The 21904-nt window shown below is 45.9% G+C and overlaps 1 long non-coding RNA gene across 2 annotated transcripts in view; it reads right to left on the bottom strand.

Moving 5' to 3' along the window:
* Nucleotides 1-10944, bottom strand: part of LOC146866820 (uncharacterized) — a 244371-nt gene extending 233427 nt beyond the window's left edge. For both annotated transcript variants that reach the window (XR_014965866.1, XR_014965872.1), the window contains exon 1: nt 10790-10944. This is a non-coding gene — a long non-coding RNA (uncharacterized LOC146866820). The remainder of the gene's footprint in view (nt 1-10789) is intronic.
* Between the last annotated feature and the right edge of the window lie 10960 nt (nt 10945-21904).

Genomic DNA, 21904 nt, shown 5'->3' with positions numbered 1-21904 from the left:
AAAGTTTACAGAGTCTTGGTATTCAGCACACAATATCAGTGATGGCTGGCCTTTACGGGGGCAGTAGGTGTGCGAAAATATATAATTTTTTTTTAAAGTTACAACTTACCTGAAGACAAACACGACATCCTCCGACCGCATTCTTCCAAGATCTGGATGCTGCGAGTCCCTTGACCAATCCTGGTGCTGCTCTAGCCAGCATGACAGCAACACCCTGATTGTAGGGAGCGGCCTCACTCTGCGCTCCACAGCGCTCTGGAGGACTGCAATTGCTCTGACCCAGCTGTCTTAAGACATGTGTAAGTACATCTTGACAGCAGCACACACGTCCTTATCACACTCTCAGTTTCCACAAATAATAACATTTTCTTTGTGTCGTCACTGCATACTTTGCTATGTACACACAAATGGTGATGTACAGCCTGAATAAGTTATTCAGTAATCGGGTTCACTAAGCTACAATTATGCACATAATGGTGACATTGAGAACAGTAAGAATGAATGAAAGCATGCTTTACTGTTTGTTTCCATTTCATGGGAGTACATCACATTCTCCAAACCTCCAGAGAGTGACTTACCCTGCCAGGGGAAAGTGTCCCACCTGGCTGAGAACAGGGATCCAAACAGATTCATGGTCGACCTTTATGGGCGCAAGTAGGATGAAACATGTCGACCATATGTTTATGTAGATGTGAGGGATATCTAGTTCTTCCCTCTACACATCTCCCCCTTTTTAACCTTACTCCTGCCTCAATTTTAATGAATTCATTCACTTTTGAGACAGGAGGGAATTTTAGACCACTGTATTATTTGTCACGGATCACAGTCTCTGCATTCTGAGACATCCCCTCCTGGTAGACCTGATGGTTACTAGTACACCAGTGGGGATAGCATGCCACTGACAGAAAGTAGCTGTTGAGGCTCCCAAATTTTTTAGAGAGACTCTGGGGCACATTTACAAGGGCTTTTTGCAATCAGAACTTCACTTTTTGTGACGTTCTGGTGGCGATGACCCCTTTGCCTTATTTACAAGGCCCCCTTAAGCCACTTAACGTGGCTTAATGCTATCTTTCAAATAATGCCCCTATTCATGCAGCACTTAGCGTGAAAGGGGCGTTGCAGTGGGCGTTCTGCTGCAACACCCATTGCTTTTTTAGGCTGCCCCCTATTTACAAGGCTGGCGTAAATATGGGGCAGCGCAAAAATAGGACCAGGGAAAACCTGGTCTAAAACTGGGGCAACAAGAATAAATTATTAATTTTGCGCCGTTTTTGCTTTTTCTATGTTTGTTGCATTCTGCAGCATGCATTGCAAGAGCAAATCGCCATTAGTGATTGTTCATGTGCAGAAAGTTGTTCCTTCTTGCTCATAAACCATGATTAAATAATGACGAGTTGCAACTTCTATATGTGTTGCATTCTGAAGAACACATAGAAGTAACAAATCGCCATTAGTGATTGTTCATGTGCAAGGAGGGACCCCTTCCTGCACATGAACAATCATTCCTTGCAACGCAGGCACCCCTGAACTATGGTGCAATGGTGCCTGCCTTGGTGCCAGGCAGCTAAATTTAGCGCTAGCGTTTGGGGAAATGCAGGGGTGCACTGTATGATTGTAAATATGGCACACCCCTGCATTTTCAGAATGTCGGAGCGCACCGTTACCAAATGTGGCGTAACACTGCTCTCCACCATTTTGTTGTGTATTTGCCACTCTGTGTGACACTGTGTTTTCCCACTCCTCTTGATGTTTGCTGATAGGTTTACCATCAGGTGAATTCAATATATGAATTTACATTTGCAAAATAAGACATTTGTGCACCTTGGTTCAATTTGGGTGCAGAAATGGCATGGAGATTTTGGGCCAATAATCTAATGCCAACAATGTAAGGGAAGCTATGTTTACTGCCTTGCTTATTTCCCCTCCCCATTATTGTATTCATTTTTTCAGTTTGCTATACAAATTTCAGTGAATGTGTTACAATGTTTTCAAATAAGTTTGCACTGATAATGGAGTAAATATTATTATTTAACATGGCGTTTGGGGGAATGACTGGAGAATGTAGAGGTAGAAAAGGATGGACAGGATGTGAAAGATGCTAGTAGGTTTGTGACAAATTTCTAGGAAGCTAGTGGGTAGGCACAACGTTTACATTATTGACCTAGTAAAAGTGACTTTTGAAAGTTCACAATACTTATACACAATAAGTGTATAGCAAAGGGTTTAATATTTACACAAAATAGTACACAGCCTATATTGCTATAGTAACATCGCAACCTGTACTATTCTGCTCAGCGTCTTTCACAAACTCAGGTAAGTGTCCTTCCAGGATCCAGAACTATTTAAAATCTATCTGTTACAACTACTAAAGTGGTAAACACCTTTGAATGCCCAGTCTTCGCCCAATCCATCAAGCCATAGACCTCTGGATACTACACAACCACCTGAAACATCACTCCTCGTCTGTGGTTAATTGTATAATTACAACCCTAATTCTACATGGCCTCAGGGCAATTAACTGTTTACCATGGCTGCCACTGACTTGAAGAACTTGGATGTGTTTGTGAACTCTAACCATTCACTTCTGATACAGGCTATCCAAATGACTAGATCTGCTTCTACACCATGAAATACTACACTATACCTTTCCTCGTATGGGATTTCCCCACAGGGTGCAGTCCACACTAGCCCTAGTGTTGCCATGTCTTGACTATGCCCATGGACTCTGCAATGAAACTTCTTGACATCCAATCTACAGATAACAACAAACGCGGGTGCCAGCCAACTTCCAAACTAGACCACATCACCGTGCCCTTCCATGCCATGCACTGGACATCACTTGTAAGACGGACATGCTCCAATCCAGTCTGCATTGCTCGCCAGGCACTTCATGAGACAGAACAGGAAAATGGCCAGAATATCTGCAACAGCTGGTCCACTAGTTCACCGGAGCACACTGGGATCTGGCTGCTTCAAAAACATGGGGAAATGACAGTTCTGAAACCCAGACTCTGAAACAAACTAATTAGTTGCCTGCATAGGCTTTTCAGCCTTATAACTTGACACACTTCATGGAGGCATGTCATTCGAGAGAAAATGTCACTGTGGAGAAACTTTAGTATGGTCCCAATGGCACCCCTATTCACAAAGGATCCAGATACCACAAACAATACCCAAGGACAATGATGAAGGGAGTCATTCAGAGTTTGGTGGAGGTGGACGATCCGCCAAAAACTGGCAGATGTCCTGACCACTGCCATCGTTTACTATTCACCATTGTTAGAGTGTATACCCCTTTTTACTCCACCACTGCAATGTGTCCAAAGGTCCACCACATTAAACAGCTCCATTAACAGAGCAAGTGCCACGTATTGTCAGATGAAAAGCCAAACAAAAAGACGTTTATCTGCCCTCGATAGATTCAATCACCCATTACATGAGTGAAAATACACCACTCCTGCAATGATGAAGTGTGTGTGTGTGTGTGTAGTTTGAAGCAGATGCTGTGACATGTGTACGCTGCCTGTGTAGGGCAGCAACCACACAAACTTTGACAAAATAAAGTAAAGCTCTCACTACTGCCATGGAAGTAGCAGACACCCTCAATACTGCAAGTTGTCAAACTGACAATCAGCCAAGCCCAATAAAATCACAACAGGGGAGATAACACAAATGTCCATAGTACTCTGCTCTCCACATACCATGTACTCAAGATTACCACATGGCTCCATGTCAGCAGTGACAACAGGTTCAGGGTCTTCTTGCAGCATATTTATTTGCAGTTGTTTCCACACGTATGATTTTCCCTGCCCAATTTACATTTGGATGCAACACTATTTATCTAATGGCGGTGCCTCCTGCAGGTAAGTCGCAAATCAACAGTGTTGGTGTTTCCACCACAGGGCCTACAGTTAAGCTGCAATTTGAGGGAATGAATTACATGGTATTGCCTTCCAATATGCATCTGATACATAGATCTACCAAACCTGATCTGGCTGGTGAGGCCTTTGACACAATTACATTGAAAAGTCACTACGTTGAGAAATGTACCAGCACTGTGATGTGGTGAGCCTTAGGTGAACATGCAAACACTCTATGTGTAAAGCCTTCATTACTCCCACTGAATTATGATTGAAATAAAGTTCAGTTCTGCAATATATGTCCCCTTTTGCAGGGTTACCCCAAACATTTTGCCTGTTGGTGTTAGGTGTCTGAGCACTTTACCACTGCTGACCAGTGTTAAAGTGCATGTGATCTCGCCTCTAAACATGGTGAAATTGGTGTATACCTGATTGGCATATTTAGTTTAGATGTAAAGTGGTATACCACCTACCCAGGGCCTGTAATCTAAATGCTACTAGTGGGCCTGCAGCACCAGCTGTGCGACCCACACAAGTTGCCTTTCAAACCTGCTATTGCAGGGCCTATGTGTGCAGTTTACTGCCACTCCGACTTGGCATTTAAAACCACTTACCAAGCCTTCAACTCCACTTTTATCACACATATGTCACCCCTAAGGTGGGCCCTAGGTAGGCCTATGGGCAGGGTGCTGTGTAACTAAAAGTTTTGACATGTACTTTTAAGTTTTATATGTCCTTGTAGTGACAAACAGCTCAATTTGTTTTTCACTACTATCTTACCCCTCTCATAGGCTAGCATTGGGAATTCCTTAAAACACGCTAAAGCTGTAATTCTAATTAGAAAGGAGTAGCTAAATCATGTTTTATATCTTTGGAAAGGTAATGATAAATCCTCCTAAGTGGTAAAGCTGAATTTGACATTACTATTTTTGAAAAGACACTTATAGAAAGTGGACAATTCTTTGCTCTTAACTTTCCTCTGCATGCCTGCAGCCTGTCTCCAATACATGTCTGGGCTGGGTGACAGCTTCACTTTGTGCATTCCCTCTAGACAGCCACAAACACAGGAAGAGTGGATGTGACAGAGGATTAATCTGCATTCATCTGTATTCCTACCTGGACAGGAAGGGGGAGAGGGAATTCACACTCGCATCTGAATAGGCTTTGTCCTGTCCCCATACAAAGGACTGATTACCACCCACATATAGACTGGCAGACAGGGCTTAGATAAAAAGGGGAACTGTGCACTGCAAGGAGCTGCTTTGAAGTCACTCCCCAACTTTAAAGGCACATTTGGTTATAAGTGTCGGGGCTCTGACCCTAAAAAATTAGTATACAACTGGACATAGGAAGAACTCTGCTGGAGAAAAGACTGCTGTGCTGTAAGGGTTACCACTTTTCCTTGACTGGCTGTTCTGAGAAACTGCTTCTCTGCTTTTCTGATCTGCCCTGATGCCTGCTGATCCTCTGCACTGCTGAGGACAAGGACAGGACCCATCTCACTTGAACCCAGAGTGACTCCAAGGGCTTGCTGGCTTGCCTCCTGTTTTCTGAAGTCTCGGGGACACAAAAGACTTCATGCAATTCTACTGGTGCTGCTGGATTGTGGCATCTGTGAGTCCTACCCTTGCCTGAGATGCCTCCTCCGATCATTGGCCTCAGAAGTGGGTTTCCCGGCGACTTGCTACAAAACCGATGCATCATCACCTTTGCACCGATCAGAACCATTGCAGAGGCTGTTTGATGACAGTTGTTCTACAGCCTGTGCGGCTGATGACGATGCTCTGCATGGCTTGATGCAGACGCATTGCCTGCATCTCAATGGAGCTTGATGGCGATGCACCGACCCGACTGCATGGAAAAGATTGACACATCATTCAAGCAAGCCTGGCTGAAGACGGCTGAAATGCCAGAAACCGGTCCTAGGAAGCTTGTTTCCGGTCCAGGGAAGGCATGGCTTGGCAGTTCGGGCTGGACTGTTCCCACGAGGCACAGGGTCAGACTGATTTGCATATGGCCATGTCTGAACTGGGGTGGCAGAGTGGGCTAAAGAACGGTGATGGATCAAACCCAGATCTGTTGACTGGGTGGGAGTGTGTGATTGGTTCTGATGCTCCATCCATCACCACCCCCTTTTGTACCGCTTTGTTCGCCATAAGTTGGCAGGGTATGCTCAGACGTGAGTCCCTTGCTCACTTTGCCACTGGATTCAAGCAAGCCTGGCTGAAAACGGCTAAAATGCCAGAAACCGGTCCTAGGAAGCTTGTTTCCGGTCCAGGGAAGGCATGGCTTGGCAGTTCGGGCTGGACTGTTCCCATGAGGCACAGGGTCAGACTGATTTGCATATGGCCATGTCTGAACTGGGGTGGCAGAGTGGGCTAAAGAACGGTGATGGATCAAACCCAGATCTGTTGACTGGGTGGGAGTGTTTGATTGGTTCTGATGCTCCGTCCATCACCACCCCCTTTTGTACCGCTTTGTTCGCCATAAGTTGGCAGGGTATGCTCAGACGTGAGTCCCTTGCTCACTTTGCCACTGGATTCAAGCAAGCCTGGCTGAAGACGGCTGAAATACCAGAAATCGGTCCTAGGAAGCTTGTTTTCGGTCCAGGGAAGGCATGGCTTGGCAGTTCGGGCTGGACTGTTCCCATGAGGCACAGGGTCAGACTGATTTGCATATGGCCATGTCTGAACTGGGGTGGCAGAGTGGGCTAAAGAACGGTGATGGATCAAACCCAGATCTGTTGACTGGGTGGGAGTGTTTGATTGGTTCTGATGCTCCGTCCATCACCACCCCCTTTTGTACCGCTTTGTTCGCCATAAGTTGGCAGGGTATGCTCAGACGTGAGTCCCTTGCTCACTTTGCCACTGGATTCAAGCAAGCCTGGCTGAAGACGGCTGAAATGCCAGAAATCGGTCCTAGGAAGCTTGTTTCCGGTCCAGGGAGGGCATGGCTTGGCAGTTCGGGCTGGACTGTTCCCATGAGGCACAGGGTCAGACTGATTTGCATATGGCCATGTCTGAACTGGGGTGGCAGAGTGGGCTAAAGAACGGTGATGGATCAAACCCAGATCTGTTGACTGGGTGGGAGTGTTTGATTGGTTCTGATGCTCCGTCCATCACCTCCCTCTTTTGTACCGATCTGTGAGTCCTACCCTTGCCTGAGATGCCTCCTCCAATCATTGGCCTCAGAAGTGGGTTTCTTCCGGCGACTTGCTTCAAAACCGATGCATCATCACCTTTGCACCGATCAGAACCATTGCAGAGGCTGTTTGATGACAGTGGTTCTACAGCCTGTGCGGCTGATGACGATGCTCTGCATGGCTTGATGCAGACGCATTGCCTGCATCTCAATGGAGCTTGATGGCGATGCACCGACCCGACTGCATGTAAAAGATTGACACATCATGCCCTCAGAGTCAAGGTTGTGCCCATCCAATGTACTTTTTTCATTGGGACCTGCCTGAGTCTTGTACCGGCCTGCCCTCTATCTCGATTGGCCTGGACGTTTGGATGTACCCTGGTCCCTTGCGACCTCAAGTAACCGTTTTGCTCAAATACTTTTCACATTGCCTCTTAAGTTAAGCCTACCTGCACTGTGCCAAGCTACCAGAGGGTGAGCACAGGTTAATTTAAAGTTTGTATCTAACTTACCTGACTAGGATTGCGGTCCCTATTTGGACAGATTGCAAACCTCTACCAACTAGAGACCCAATTTCCAACAGTATTCATGTGGGAATAAGTACAAGGATTACTGTACTGGCCATAATACATTGTGGTATCTGTACACCTTTCATGATTCTGATACCGGAGTTGTATTCACCTGGCTACGTCTGTGGCCTCATGCAGCTTTGGGAGAAATAACCAACTTCTGTGAATCCTGGACCAATTCTTTGCTACATTGTTGTTTATCTAAGCATAGTCAGGCCAGCTTTGTCTGACAATAATTTTGTGCCTTTGCCCCACTTGTTCCATACAATTGTCACAGTGTACTTGCCGGTGTCCACTCCACCCTCAAAGACAACAATGTCTTCAGTAGGCAGGACCACCAACACCTTCTCCTTCCAGGGTTGTAAATGGAGGGGTCTAGGAGACTCATGACTGATCCCAATCATATGTGGTTGTCAGGGATACACTCTCCATGCAAGTCGTTCCATGTCTTGTCGGACGGTGGACACAGCACGCACCCTGTCCACACTTTTCCCGCACATTGCCATATGTGTTCTCAGGCTAATTGCCCACATCTGAGCTCCAAACAATTGTTCATGTACCTTCACAATTTCATCCATCACTCTTGTCTGTGAAGCAGGGTTCTCCTCTGGTGGCCATGGTGGTATCTTGTGAGATAGGAGGTCCTGTTCTGTTCACTGGGTTAAATGGTTTGGAGAGTTGGTCTGCTTTGTACACGCTGCTCATTTCTTAATGTTCTGCAAGCATACCTTGCCAGATTTTCCAAGGTAGATTTCCATGGTGTATTTTCCATTTTCAGTAAGGTTCAGGTTCAGAAACAAGTTTATTTAGACATTTGTCCATAAAACATTCTAAAAGAAAAAACACACTAGACAATTAAAATTAAAACAGTTGAAAACATTTAAAAGGATCCCTCTCCAAGCTACTCTACCCCCCTACACTACATGGGGTGAGCATTCAGACAACGTACATTTTTTGGTCCACCTTTGGCATTGCCCTGTGTGCCACTCCATGATGGCGGTTGTCTGTAAACAAGGAAGACAAATCGATTGTGTATGCCCATGGCAGGCCAGACTGCCAACAGCAACTGTGCTGCCTTGGCAGACCAGCCGGACAGTACCCTAAATTTGATGAGCGGAATCCCGCCAGTCGGGCAGATATCAAAATTATTGGAAAAATGGCTGCCCAGACACAAACCCCAAATGACTCCCTACGAGTCCATCGTCAAAGGTTGCAACAGAAAGTGAAACTCTTGAGATCTTTGATCTGAACTAACTGATTTGCCACCTTTAGTCTTTGCTTCGACCAATATCATAACCAGGCCCGGCTCCAGGAATTTTTATTTGGGTGGGCCAAGGGTGCATTTGGGTGGGCCACTGCGGGCTCGATTTGTTGCATATATGTCTAGGCAGGCCTGCTTCAGGGCCCTCCTTTATCTCTTCTTAGTCTTACAAGGTCCAGTAAAGCGCACTCTTTTCCAAATCTCTTTCTAAATATTATCACTCTCAAAAAGTGTTTTTTCCATGTAATGTTCCTTTGATGGGAAGAGGAGGTGGGAGTATGAGGCAGGTGACACTACTTGGGCTCCCTCTGTTCGAGCCTTCATGGAGGATCCCTCTTCATTACTACCTCTACCTGACCCCAGACTCTGCAACGCACTCCCTTGCAGGCTTGATTATCCACTACTCCTCTCCAGTGCACCTTATCTCACAGCTGACCTTGGGCCCCTGCCCCATATCAGGCACCATCGGGCTCCACTTTCATTTTTCCTGGTTAAAACATTAGTAAAATCACCTTCAAACTTAAAACATTGAATATAGCAGTAAATATAATTAGCACACACTTTAAAGTATGTTCCACAATAGCCCTTATGACCCGACTGCTAATTAAATAAACAAAAACAGAAAGGGCATGACAGGGCCGGCTTTAGCGCAGATGCGAAAGTCTTCCTCCATAAATACCTTTACGACCACCTTCCAACAGTGCCCCTCATCACTTCATGGCCCCTCTATTGACCTCCTCCTCGGATTCCCTCACTGCCATACGCCGTAAGTGCCCCTCATCTCCCCATAGCCCCTCCCCCTCATGACCTCCTCCTCAGATTCCCTCACTGCCACCCTCCACCAGTGCCCCACATTTCTCTGTAGCCCCTCCCCCTCATGACCTTCTCCTCAGAATCCCTCACTACCATCCTCCAGCAGAGCCCCTCATCTCTCCCTAGCTCCCCCCTCCTCCCATGACCTATTCCTCGGATTCCCTTACTGCCACCCTCCAACAGTGCCCCTCATCGCTTCATAGCCCCTCCCACTACCTCCTCCTCGGATTCCCTCACTGCCATCCTCCAACAGTGCCCCTCATCTTTACTTAGCCCCTCTCTCATATGCATTTCATTTGTTGTGTAGCGCTACTCATATCAGTGTAGTGTGTGTCAGTACTTTACACCACGCACACATTATACAGAGACAACGAATCATACAAGTATGTAAATCAGCCTACAAGGAATGTCACATAAGCCAATGAGGATTACAAGGTGTATGAATCACATGTCATCCATACTGGTGGGCAGTATATTTTGAGAGGGTTTGGTCTGGAGAAGCACAAACTCAAGATTTAAAGAGTACTCCAGTGGTTAGGGGTTGGCTTTACTGATAAAAATGTATATCTGCCCAAAGATACTCAATTTAGCAACATTAGAGTAATGAAAGACTGGGGAAGTTCTAACTATATCACAAAACAAAAAACGCGAAGTTCTAACTATAGCATTCAGGTTTGCATGCAGCTCTTTGAAGACAGTTCATTGGTCACTGGCAAAGGTTACCGCGGCCAAAGAAAGGATTTGTCGCCTTTCGCCATGCCCCTGGTGGAGATGAAGGGGTGAAAAAATAAACAAAGCCTTGTTAACATGTAAATGGTCTTTTAAAGACCTGTGAAGTACTAAGGTACAGCTGCGATGATCTCTAAAACTGTCTGTGTGTGCGCGCCTGGGAAGCTGTCCCAGCCCGGCGCACCCACACGTCTCACTGCAAGGGCCAAGGCTCCTGTTTGGGTGGGCCAGGCTCATGTTTGGGTGGGCCTGGCCCACCCGCTAGAACCGGGCCTGATCATAACACATACTATAAATGCGCCGTGAAGTGGCTAAAGGCAACGCGGTGGCGCTATGAAAACTCATTAAATGAGTGCCTGTGCTGTCTGTAGCATTACGTCCCTGCAACCGCTGCTTCGATCATCCGCGGTTAGTACCTGTCAAGAATGCCATCCGCTCACATCCTCTCCGAGCAGCTCACACCTGCTGATTCGCGAGGTCTTGGTGACCTGCAACAAACAAATCCTGGAAAGAATCTGAACTGAACGAACGGCACTTGGCGAAAGACAACGGAGTTCCGCTGTTGCAGCCAGGTTAGGAGGAAGTTGGTAGACGCTGCCCTCTCCTGTCCATATTCAGAACTGTATCGGAAACACATACCCAGGCAATCAAGTCTCAAACGTGGCAAGCAAATTTCCACGTGAAAGTGAAAAACGAAATAAAAATCCTATTAGGTGGATTACCTGATAGACAAGTCTATTTTCAAACGTGAAGACATGCATTCGATCCAACGTAGAGAGTTAAAGGAGTTCTGCTGGGAACCGGACCTGTTGGTAATACACAGAGCTGCAACTCGGGTGCTCGAAGCAGCGAACAGTTATTAGTTGCTTTGTTTGTCGCGCCAAGATGCCACCTACAGCACTATCGCTCAAACACAGTCTCAGGTTGATGAAAAGGATTGACCTCTTCAGTATGACATTAAGCAAACTGGGCTCTAGGGAAATCGTGAGACTTTATACGCAGGGACATCTTAAGGATTTTGGGGGCCCTGGGCCAAACATATTTTGGGGGCCCCTGTTCAGAACAGCTTTGAGGGTATGATCCAATTTGATCCTCTGTTTCCCACCCAGTTTCCGCTTCCTCAGCTGGGTTAGCGATCCAGTTTGCATCATAGGCGCTAGCCTATATATTCCCAATGTAAACAGACGCGCGCAGCTGACAGCGGTAGGATTTAGTGTTTCCTGCCCTGCTACTAGGTTTTTAATACTTTTTAAATTGTATATGTGTGTCTGAATTACACTGTGCTTTTTAACAATTTCTCCTACCTACGGGCACTTGCACTTTACTTGATTCTTCTTGCCTACACCTCCTTAGCTGCTCTGATTCGCATCTCGCTTTTCCTCCAGTCCTGGTCCATTGTGGCTAATAAGCCGAGCACTGGGGCTACTATCGGGCTCCTCACTTCCGCCCACGCAGTTTCCGCTTCCTCAGCTGTGTTAGCAATCCACTTTGCATCATAGACATTTGCCTATATATTCCTGATGCAAACGGACGTGCGCAGCGGACGCGCGCTGCTGGCACGCCGAAGGCGCACCAAAGGCAAGCCCATCTGCGCCTGGAGGCGTCCGGCGCCGGCCATGCTGCCCAGTTCCCCTCCTGTGAGTTTCTTCCACTATATTACAATAGGGAAAAACTGCTTAGCCTTAGGCGGCTACCATTTTGTCAGTGTACAGCGGCTGATCCGAGCTTGGAGGTAGACTTTCGATGCAATAAGTGCAACTGGTCTCTCCTCCAGCCCAGGAAACTCACACCCAAGATCCTCCCACGCAACAATAAGTGTAAAAACAATAAGAAAACAGAGGACTTACAGGCCACTCTTTTAAATTGTCGCTGTTGAACCACACATTTATGACCTACTTTTAGATGAACAGCCTGATCTTTTATTTCTCACTGAGACCTGGCTGTCTGAAGCCTCCAACCCTACTATCACCTCGGCCATCCCTAGGGGTTATAAAATCCTTAGGAGGGACCGACCGAGTGGGAAGGGGGGCGGGGTCGCCAAAATTTATAATAAAAAACTAGACAGCTCTCCCATCCTGATGGAAATCATCGAGGGCGCAGAGTCCTTAGGCTTCCACTATACCTTATCCCCCTATCATAGCATAGCTGGTTTTCTGATTTACAGACCTCCCGGTGCAATTGGAAATTTTATTACTATGCTTAATACAGCCACCACCTCCTTGGCCTTAAAATACAACAACTGCCTTATTCTGGGAGATTTCAATATACATATGGACAATGGAAAAGACCCTCAAACAACTTCCTTGTTGGTGACGCTGCAGGCCTGCAACATGTTTCTACCTATTTGAGAAGGGCCATACCCTAGACCAAATCTTTCACAACTTTGACATATCAGTAAGCCTACCTCTTCCCATTACCTAGTCTGACCACCTCCTATTAAAATTCATCATTCCCATCTCTGCTAAAGCCCCTCGGGCTAAAGCAGGGTAGAGGGTCACTAATTACAGGACGTTCCATAAAATATCCATCTCGATGTTAGCAGACGCCCTCGGTTGTTCCTCACCGGAGCTGTCTGGCTGCCCCGGCTCAGACGCCCTCTCAATAGATTCATGGCTCCGAACCAACATTGGTGTAGTGGTAACGGTTGTTTCCCGCTCCTCAAAAAGGTCGGCCCCACCAGCTCCATGGTCTAATGATTCTCTTAGATCTAGCAAAAGAAATTGTAGAAAAATGGAACAGAAATGGCGTAAATCCTATCTACCTGAGGACAGGAAGGTGTATAAAGACACCTTAAAAGCTCATTACATTCTCGTGAAGGCAGCCAAGAAAAACTTCTTTCAAACCAAGATAGAAAATGCCCAAAATAACAGTAAGGAAATCTTTAGCATAGTTAAATCCTTTAATGCCCAGAAAGCCGTCACAAAGGAAGGGACATGCACGGAAGAATGGTCTAGGCAAATAGGTAAATTCTTCCACAAAAAGCTCTCTGTGACCCAACAAGCCTTCACTAACATCTCAGAGGAAGAACTGACCTTCTACCTTAGTTCTAATAGCAAATTTCATCTCTTGGATCCTCCATCTTTACTAGCTTTCCCTGGGTTTCAGCTTGAAGAGTCACTGACCCTCCTCCAAAGCATTAAGTCTGGCTCTCCTACCGACCCATGTCCAGCGAATATCCTGAATCTATTAGCTCTCACCATAAACGCCACGGTAAACCAGCTCTTTAATGCTTCCCTTTCCTTAGGCAACATGCCGAAATTATGGAAGAATGCTAAGATTCCTCCACTGATAAAAAAGGCTAATGCCAAACCGACGGACCCTGCCAACTACAGGCCAATCTCCCTTCTTCCGACCCTCTCCAGAGTACTAGAGAAGCATGTAAACAAGGCTCTCCAAAAACACATTGAAGATGGGAAGCTCCTTCATGAGTCCCAATCCAGTTTTAGGGCTCACTACAGTACGGAGTCCGCTCTGCTGGAAGTAACTGAATTTCTCAACGGTAAGCTGCACCAGGTAGGCAAGGCTGTTCTCATACTGCTCGATCTGGCGGCGGCCTTCGATACGGTCCCACATGAGAGGCTCCTGGAGAGACTTGCTAACATCAGCCTGGGGGGACCGCCTTAATATGGGTGTCATACTTCTTGGCAAATAGATCTCAGGACATCTGGCTACCCCCTTTCTCATACCCGGTTCCGGCCATGAATGTAGGTCTCCCTCAGGGTCCATTCTCCGTCCTACCCTTTTTAATATATATCTATCCCCCATGCATTTCTGGTAGAGGAAAAGGGCGCCAAAATTGTTTCCTTTGCTGATGACACTCAGTTGTTTATTACATGTGAAAAAGGAACCGACTTTGACGGGGCAATGATTAGGTCTTGCCTCACAAAGATTTTTAACTGACTTAAGATCAATCAGCTAACTGCAATCCTGACAAAACTGAAGTTATTTTCGTTGGTAATCCAGAAACGCCTGATTGGAGCCCTTTGTGGCCAAACGATCTGCCGCCCCCACTTCCAGAAAAGGAGAAATTCAAAAACTTAGGAATTGTCATAGACAAGACACTCTCTATGTGCTTTCAAATCCAAAATCTAACTGGCGCTTGCTTTGGCATACTCCGGATGCTAAAAAAATTCATGCCACTGTTACTACTTGAGAGCAGAAAGATCGTGGTGTAGGCTCTGGTGATATCAAAGCTTGACTATGTCAACAGCTTGTTCCTCGGTCTTCCCAAATCCCTTATCCAGCGCCTACAAGTGGTACAAAACGCGGCGGCCAGAGCCATCCTGAGACCTAAACCCAGATCTAGTATGACCCCTATTCTTAAGTATCTACACTGGGTCCGCATAAAAGAACAGATCCACTTCAAAGCGATGACCATCTTCTTTAAAGCTTTCCACGGCTTAGGAGACAGCTACCTAAATAAGCACGTTAATCGCTACATATCTAGATACCTAAGATCTTCCAATGCCAATCTGCCCATCATGCCTAAAACTGGAGAGAGATCCCTCGGCTTTCTAGGCGCAAAATTGTGGAATAGACTCCCTGAGTCTCTGAGACTAACCACTGGCCTACTTCCTTTCCGGAAGAACTTAAAAACCTGGCTTTTTAATAAATGATGGGTCTTTTACGCACGTTTTCCTCCCACTATCACGCACCAGGACACTGTAGTCTGAGTAGCTGCGTGCTTTATTAAATTCACTATTTCATTTCATTTCATTAGATCCCTGTCAGTGCAAAGGAACACCCGTCCAAATTCTAGGGGCCTTATTTATAAGGCCTTGCTTCACTTTTATGCCGCCAGTGCGTCACTTTTTGTGCGCACCAGCAGCGTAAAAAATGTGCTATGTTGCGCCCTATTTACACAATGACACATCTCGGAAGATGCGTCACTTTGTAAACCCTTACACCCCATTATACCTGCACCAGGTATAATGTGCGCAGGGTGGGAGTTCTCCCTCAAAAAGCCTCGTAGAAGTGGTGCATTGAAATCTATGAGAACTCAGTACCACTTCTAGGATGCCATTGCGTCAATATCTTACACCTGCCTCACAGCAGGCGTAAGACTGATGCAGGCCCTTTCACATTGGGCTTGCCCCATGTGAAAGGACACATTGCTGGAATTGCGTCTATTTTCAGACACACGCCAGCAATGCATCACTTTTGCGCCTACAGATACGTCAGAAATACTGACATATCTGTTACTCCTTGCGACATGATGCGACATACAGTAAATATGATGCATCCATCATGTCGCAAGGTGGGCGCACTAAGAAGTGACGCATCCCTGTTTTCACACAGCGATACATCACTTCTCATAAATAAGGCCCTAAATGTGTTTACATCTAATATTCAGGGATAGTTATGTGTGTTTTCAATATTGTAACACAGCAGCAGCTCACCAATATTACTGCAAATAATCTCCGTGATGCCCTCCCATTTCTTATATGTTAGGCCTTATTTTGATCTAAAAGAAACTTTTTTTTATGTATATTGCATGAAACAAATACAACATTTTCTGCAAAATGACTGTACTAGACTCTCACACATCAGGTATGTGTGAGAGTATTAACAGTACTAACAGTATTTAAAACAATCTTGTTTAAGAAATATTCAAGGTCATTGGGGCAAATCTCTGGAGAACGGAGCTGACTCTGTCAGGGGGCCCCCTGAAAGGCTGGAGCCCTGGGCCAGAGCCCACTTTGCCCATGCATTAAAACGTCTCTGTTTATACGAAGTGCCTGTGGAAGGGGTGTGCCCCTTGAATATCGAAATCACAGCATTGTGGGTACACAATATAAAGGACAGAATATTGAAAATAAAATATTGACAGGTAAGTAAGTCTAGATATTCTGTACCTAACTCCAGAACTATGGGGCATATCAACAAGGGCTTTATCTCTGCTTTTTTGGCTTTAAAAGCCAAAAAAGCAGAGATAAAACTAGCACCCTATCAACAACAGGGTGCTAACATGCAAATTTGCATGTTGGCACCCTTTTACTCTACGCTTCCCCTTGCATCTCTAATGAGATGCAAAGGGGGCGTTCCAGAGTAAAATAATAGGAGAAATGTCGCTAAGCGACATTTCTCCTATTATCAAGAATATCGCTAACCCTGTTAGAGACAAAAAAAGCAGCGCTAACCGCGGTTAACGCTGCTTTTTTACGTCTGGTATTTTTCTGACTTAGCCATGATATCCTATGGAAGGAGGATATCATGGCTAAGTTTGTCTGTCCCTATCAACAAGCTAACGTGAGATTATCGCTGGGTTTCCAGCGATAATCTCACGTTAGCCACTTAGCACCAGGATTTTTATCGCTATTGAGATAAGCGTTGCTAATAGCACGCTATCTCAGCGATAAAAATCAACGCTAGCCGGCGATAATTATCCTAGCGCTAAGTGCGCTTAGCGATAATTATCGCCGGTTGTTGTTGATATGCCCCTCTGTACCCACGCAATACATATATCTTTAAGATATGCAGATGTGGAGTTAGGAATACTAAATCTATACTTCCCTATGCACTGACCTTTCGAAATGTTGTCCCCCAATATTCTGTTCTCAATATTCTTGTGCCACAATATTGCTGGTGTTGATGTTGAGTAGTACTATCTTTGCAAGGCCTATAGCAGTTGCAGTGATCCAGTTACACGCACACACCTAGTGCCTAGTGTTACTGACCTTGGGAAGACGTTGACCCAACCTGTTATGTCTCTGACTGCCACATGCATATTGGTCTTTTACAACCACTGATGGAGCAGGGTTTTGCAAATTTGAAATCTGCTCGGATCGAGTACCCCCATAACACGTACTAACAGTAAGTAGAAATAGTGAACCAATGTGCACCAAACAAACATGAGGGAATTGCTTTGCGCATGCCTGTAATAACACGTAAGTGAATAATTTGTAATAATCTTGTGATTTGGAAAAATAAACTAAGAAGTTTCATGAGTAGGCCGCATGTACATCAGTGTTTTGCATGTGGCATCCTGCTTTAAAATAATAAATAACGCCGCTTTTTCCAAACGCTTATGCTAGGTAATACTAATTGGGAATAACGCACAGGTGGGTGGTACACAGTGAGGGTTGCAATGTCATATGATTAATGGATGTCTATATTTCATTTGTTTTAGTGGATTGGATGGGAATCCATTTTCTCCTTAATTTGACTATTGTAAAGGGAGGGCTCGGAATGGGAGTTAGACTGTCATGACAAAGCAGCCAGAAGCGCGGAACTCTGCAGAAGATGCCGAAGACTTGAAGGTCGTGATGCTGAATGCCTGCCAAGGGCTGTGAAAGACAACAACTTCAGTGGATGCTATTTTATTTGAATAAAGAATGTTTAAATTTAACTTTTATGAATTTTATGTGAAAGAACTGAGAGTCAGACGTGGGAAAGGAAGGGGAACAATAGTACAGTCAGAATGTAAGTGAAGTCACCGTGGTGTGACATCCACCCTCCCAGAAATCAACCAATCCCTTGTCAAGCTTCATGAAAAATTGCAACTAATGTGGGACGGACTTGTAGGTTTTAAACTATAATTGGGGTACCTTTAGGGGTGTGGTTTGTGAACTTAGGCTGGCAGAAGAGAAGAGGGGAGATAAGTTGCTGTTCATCGGTTTTGTGCAGAGAGGCCTAGCTGTTTCTATCCTGTCCTATTCCTGACCGAATCTTTGGGTTTCCTGATTCCCTGTTGGGGAACCTCCATCATCTCCTGGGTCCAGGGGGTGGTTTTCCTACAGACAGATAGGTTTGTATTTAGCCTATGTCATTCTCAGCATTAATGTATTTATCTCTGAATCTTTTTGTCTCTCCACCTATCCACTCCGTCAACAATATATTGAATGTATTATTTTAGATGAACCTGTTGTCTCTTCATCTATCCCTCCGTTAGGTATTATACTGTTTGGCATGATCATTTTGCTGAACCCTTATGTCTCTTACTCTATCCACTCCTTCAATTGCATAATGTCATTGTATTTGATGAGTCTAACATGAAGTTTGCGTTATTTTGTCTGATCATGAGGCTCGATGTTTGTTATTGTGACCTGATGTAAATGAGCATTTACTTAAATTTCTAAGATAAAACTCACTTATTAACCTTACCGAGAGTCAGTGGTTATTTTTGATTGATTGATTGATTGTGAAACTTGTATAGCGCAGCTTTCGCCCTACGGGCATCTTGGCGCTTTAGACTGAGAAGACAGCATCAGAGATGGCAGAAGGAGGGCCGAGTGAGCATGCCTAGATTAAGCTTTAGGATATAACCAGGTCTTAAGTCCCTTCCGGAATTCAAGTAAGGAATTGCACTGTCGCAGGTTCGCAGGGAGCTTGTTCCATTCGCCAGGAGCTACCGTACTGAAGGCTCTTCCGCCTACCCTCATGCGCTTGAATCTCGGGACCACCAGTAGACCAGCTGTAGATGAACGTAATTGCCTACTTGGTAGGTAGCGAGCAAACCTGTCCTGTAGAGGGGCTGGACCAAGCCCGTGCACTGCTCTAAAAGTTAGGCACAAGGACTTGAAGAGGATCCTTTCTCTCACCGGAAGCCAATGTAAGTCCCTTAGTGCTCTGGTGGACGAAGAGCGGCGTTGCCTTTCGAGCACCAATTTGGCTGCGGCTGACTGAATCCTCTGCAATCCTTGGTGGACATACTGCGGAGCCCCTAGATACAGGGAGTTGCAGTAGTCAAGTCTGCTTAATACTGTGCTGCGCACCACTGTAGCTCGCGACTCCCTAGGGAGCAGAGGTAGAATACTCCGAAGCAGCCGCAGCAGGGCAAAGCAGACGTTAGCAGTCTTACTAGCTTGGGAAACCATCTGCAGATCGTCGTCGATGATTACCCCAAGATTGCGGACCTTCCTAACTGGTATAAGGGGTACTTCCTCAGGTGTAAGACAGAATTCAGGAGGAAGATGTTTGGGAATCCTAAATGGTGAGCAAAATACCACCTCAGTTTTACCGCTGTTAAATTGAAGAGAGTTCCTTCTGAGCCAATCCGTAGTCTGGTTCATACATTGATGGAAACGATCCATGGCCAGTGCATCTTCCCCTTCAAGAGAGAAGGCCAGCTGCGTATCGTCAGCATAGTTCACCAAGCTGACTCCGAAAGATTTTATTAACGGAAACAGGGGCCGCAGGTAGATGTTAAAAAGGATGGGACTAATTGCGGATCCCTGCGGCACCCCGTACGCAACTGGAGACCTGCTAGAGGAGAACGGTGCCAGGGTAACTACCTGCTGTCTGTCCTCAAGGTAGGAGCGGAACCATTGCAGTGCTCTGCCCTTTACACCTATCTGCCTCAGCCTCTCCAACAGGACAGGGTGGCTTACCGTATCAAATGCTGCCGACATATCAAGGAGTACTAGAATCATAGCACTCCCGTTGTCGGCTCGCATTCGAAGGTGGTCCAGCATGGTGATTAAAGCTGTTTCGGTTCCGTGACCAGGACGGAATCCGAACTGATCCCTATCTAGCAGAAGGTTCTCTTCCAAAAACTGAGATAGGGTCTTGCTCACAGATTTTTCCAATAATTTCACCGGGTACGGCAGAAGGGAGATGGGCCTGAAATTGGCTGGCACTAAAGGGTCCAGGTTCGGCTTTTTTATTAGTGGGGTGACTACTGCTAGTTTCCAGCAACCTGGAACAGATCCATCAGTTAAGGATTGATTACAGATCATCCTTATCCAAGGAAAGGTGTTACGTCCATAAAGCTTCCAGATTTTATGGGGGAGAGGATCTAGAGGAGAGCCAGACGACACGCTTTCAGTCAGTTTATCAAAGGTTTCATGGGAGAGAGGTTGAAAGCTGTCCAAGATAGCAATCGTTTTGAGGTCTCCATCAGCAGGACTGGTTGTTTCCTCAGGGCCATCCTGGATGTTGACCTGCAGATTATTTACGATGTTGGAGATCTTTTCCTGAAAAAAGAAGGCGATTTCGCTACACAGAGTTTGCGAGGGGGCAACTCTATTGTTCAGACAGTCCGGGTTGGTAAGATCACGAACGATCTTAAAAAGAGCTTTGGACCCGTTAGCAGCCTGTGTAATGGAATTAGCGTAAAAATCTGCCTTCGATCTCAGGATGAGAGTTTTATATTGCAGTTGTACTTGTCTTAAGACTTTTTTATCTTCCTCAGAGTAGTTTCTTCTCCATTTTCTCTCTGCCTGTCTGCGAGAAAGTCTAAGATGGTGCAGCTTCTCATTATACCAAGGGGCAGATCTTTTCCTTATCTTTTTTAGAGGCTTTATAGGAATGCAGTAGTCTAATAGCTTAGCTATATGTTCCGTAAATGACTTGTAGTTATCCTCCACGGACTTATTGGGAGAAAAAAGATTAACGTCAAGGGATGTGATCAAAGAGTCAGCCTTTGCTAGTTTGGCCCATTCTCTGTCCAGCCTGTGAGAGTGCTGCTGGCTAGACGTATTCTTCTTGCATGGCATCGCCAGACTCAAAAGGATGAGAAAATGGTCCGTCCAATTCAAGGGCGTAATACTAGATACTTTTATTGTGTCTGGATTGGCAAAAACCATATCCAGAATGCGACCTTTCTGGTGGGTGGGACTGGACACCAATTGATGGAGATTCAGGGTGGAGCACGTAGACAGGAGGTCTCTCAGTTGACTGCCAAGGCTTCCATCCTCACTGAGATTAAAATCACCTAGAATGACCATATTGGTGTGGGTGAGCTTTAAATTGATGATGGTTTCGGCGAGAAGGTGAAATTGTGTGGTCGCGCCCGGTGGCCTATAACAGAGCATCCCCGTGAGTAAGTTCCCACTAGGGGATTGAAGAGAGAAGCCCATTATTTCTATCCCCCCAACCTCATCAATTTGACATGGTCTAAAGTCTAGAGTTTCCTTGAAGATCAGACCCACTCCTCCCCCTCTGCCCGAACTACGAGGTTTATGAACAATTTTGTATCCGCTAGGACAGGCCCCGCTCAGTCCGACGGTAGATTCCGTAGTGGCCCATGTTTCTGTTAAACAGAGTATATCTAGTTTCATGTCCTCCAGAAGACTAAACACTTCAATAGAGTGCTTGACAAGCGAGCGACTATTAACTAGACCACAAGAAAGACTAGCGCTCGCTGACTTATGACCCTTTGATGGGTTTAGCTGTAGTAATTGTGTTCTACTATACCTCACTTGTTTCAGCTCGCAGTTTAACCGAACAGCACTGCTGGCGCTGGAGGCGTCCGGGGCGCGGACGGGCGCAGACGGGCTTGCCTCTGGTGCGCCTCCGGCACGCCATCGGCGCGCCCGCTGCGCGCGCGCACTGCGCACTTGCATCGAGTGGCTTTAAATAGAATCTCAGCAAAAAATCCCCAGCCACTAAGCACTAGAGCGCCTCCCAAAATGGCGCTTAGTAATGGCACAGTGGTGAAAATTAGCACACCCAAGATGGCGGTGCTAGGAGGAAAGAGAAGTCGGCACGCTAAAGTAGCGTGTGCAAGATCTTTTATGGTGCGGGTAAGTGATACAGCGGTGTGAATCAGGTTTTAGATATGCTACTAAATTTAAAACACTTTGACACAA

The sequence above is a fragment of the Triturus cristatus genome, chromosome 1_2 (assembly GCF_964204655.1).
Source record: "Triturus cristatus chromosome 1_2, aTriCri1.1, whole genome shotgun sequence".
Lineage (NCBI taxonomy): Eukaryota > Metazoa > Chordata > Amphibia > Caudata > Salamandridae > Triturus > Triturus cristatus.
This window is presented reverse-complemented; position numbering and strand designations above follow the sequence as displayed.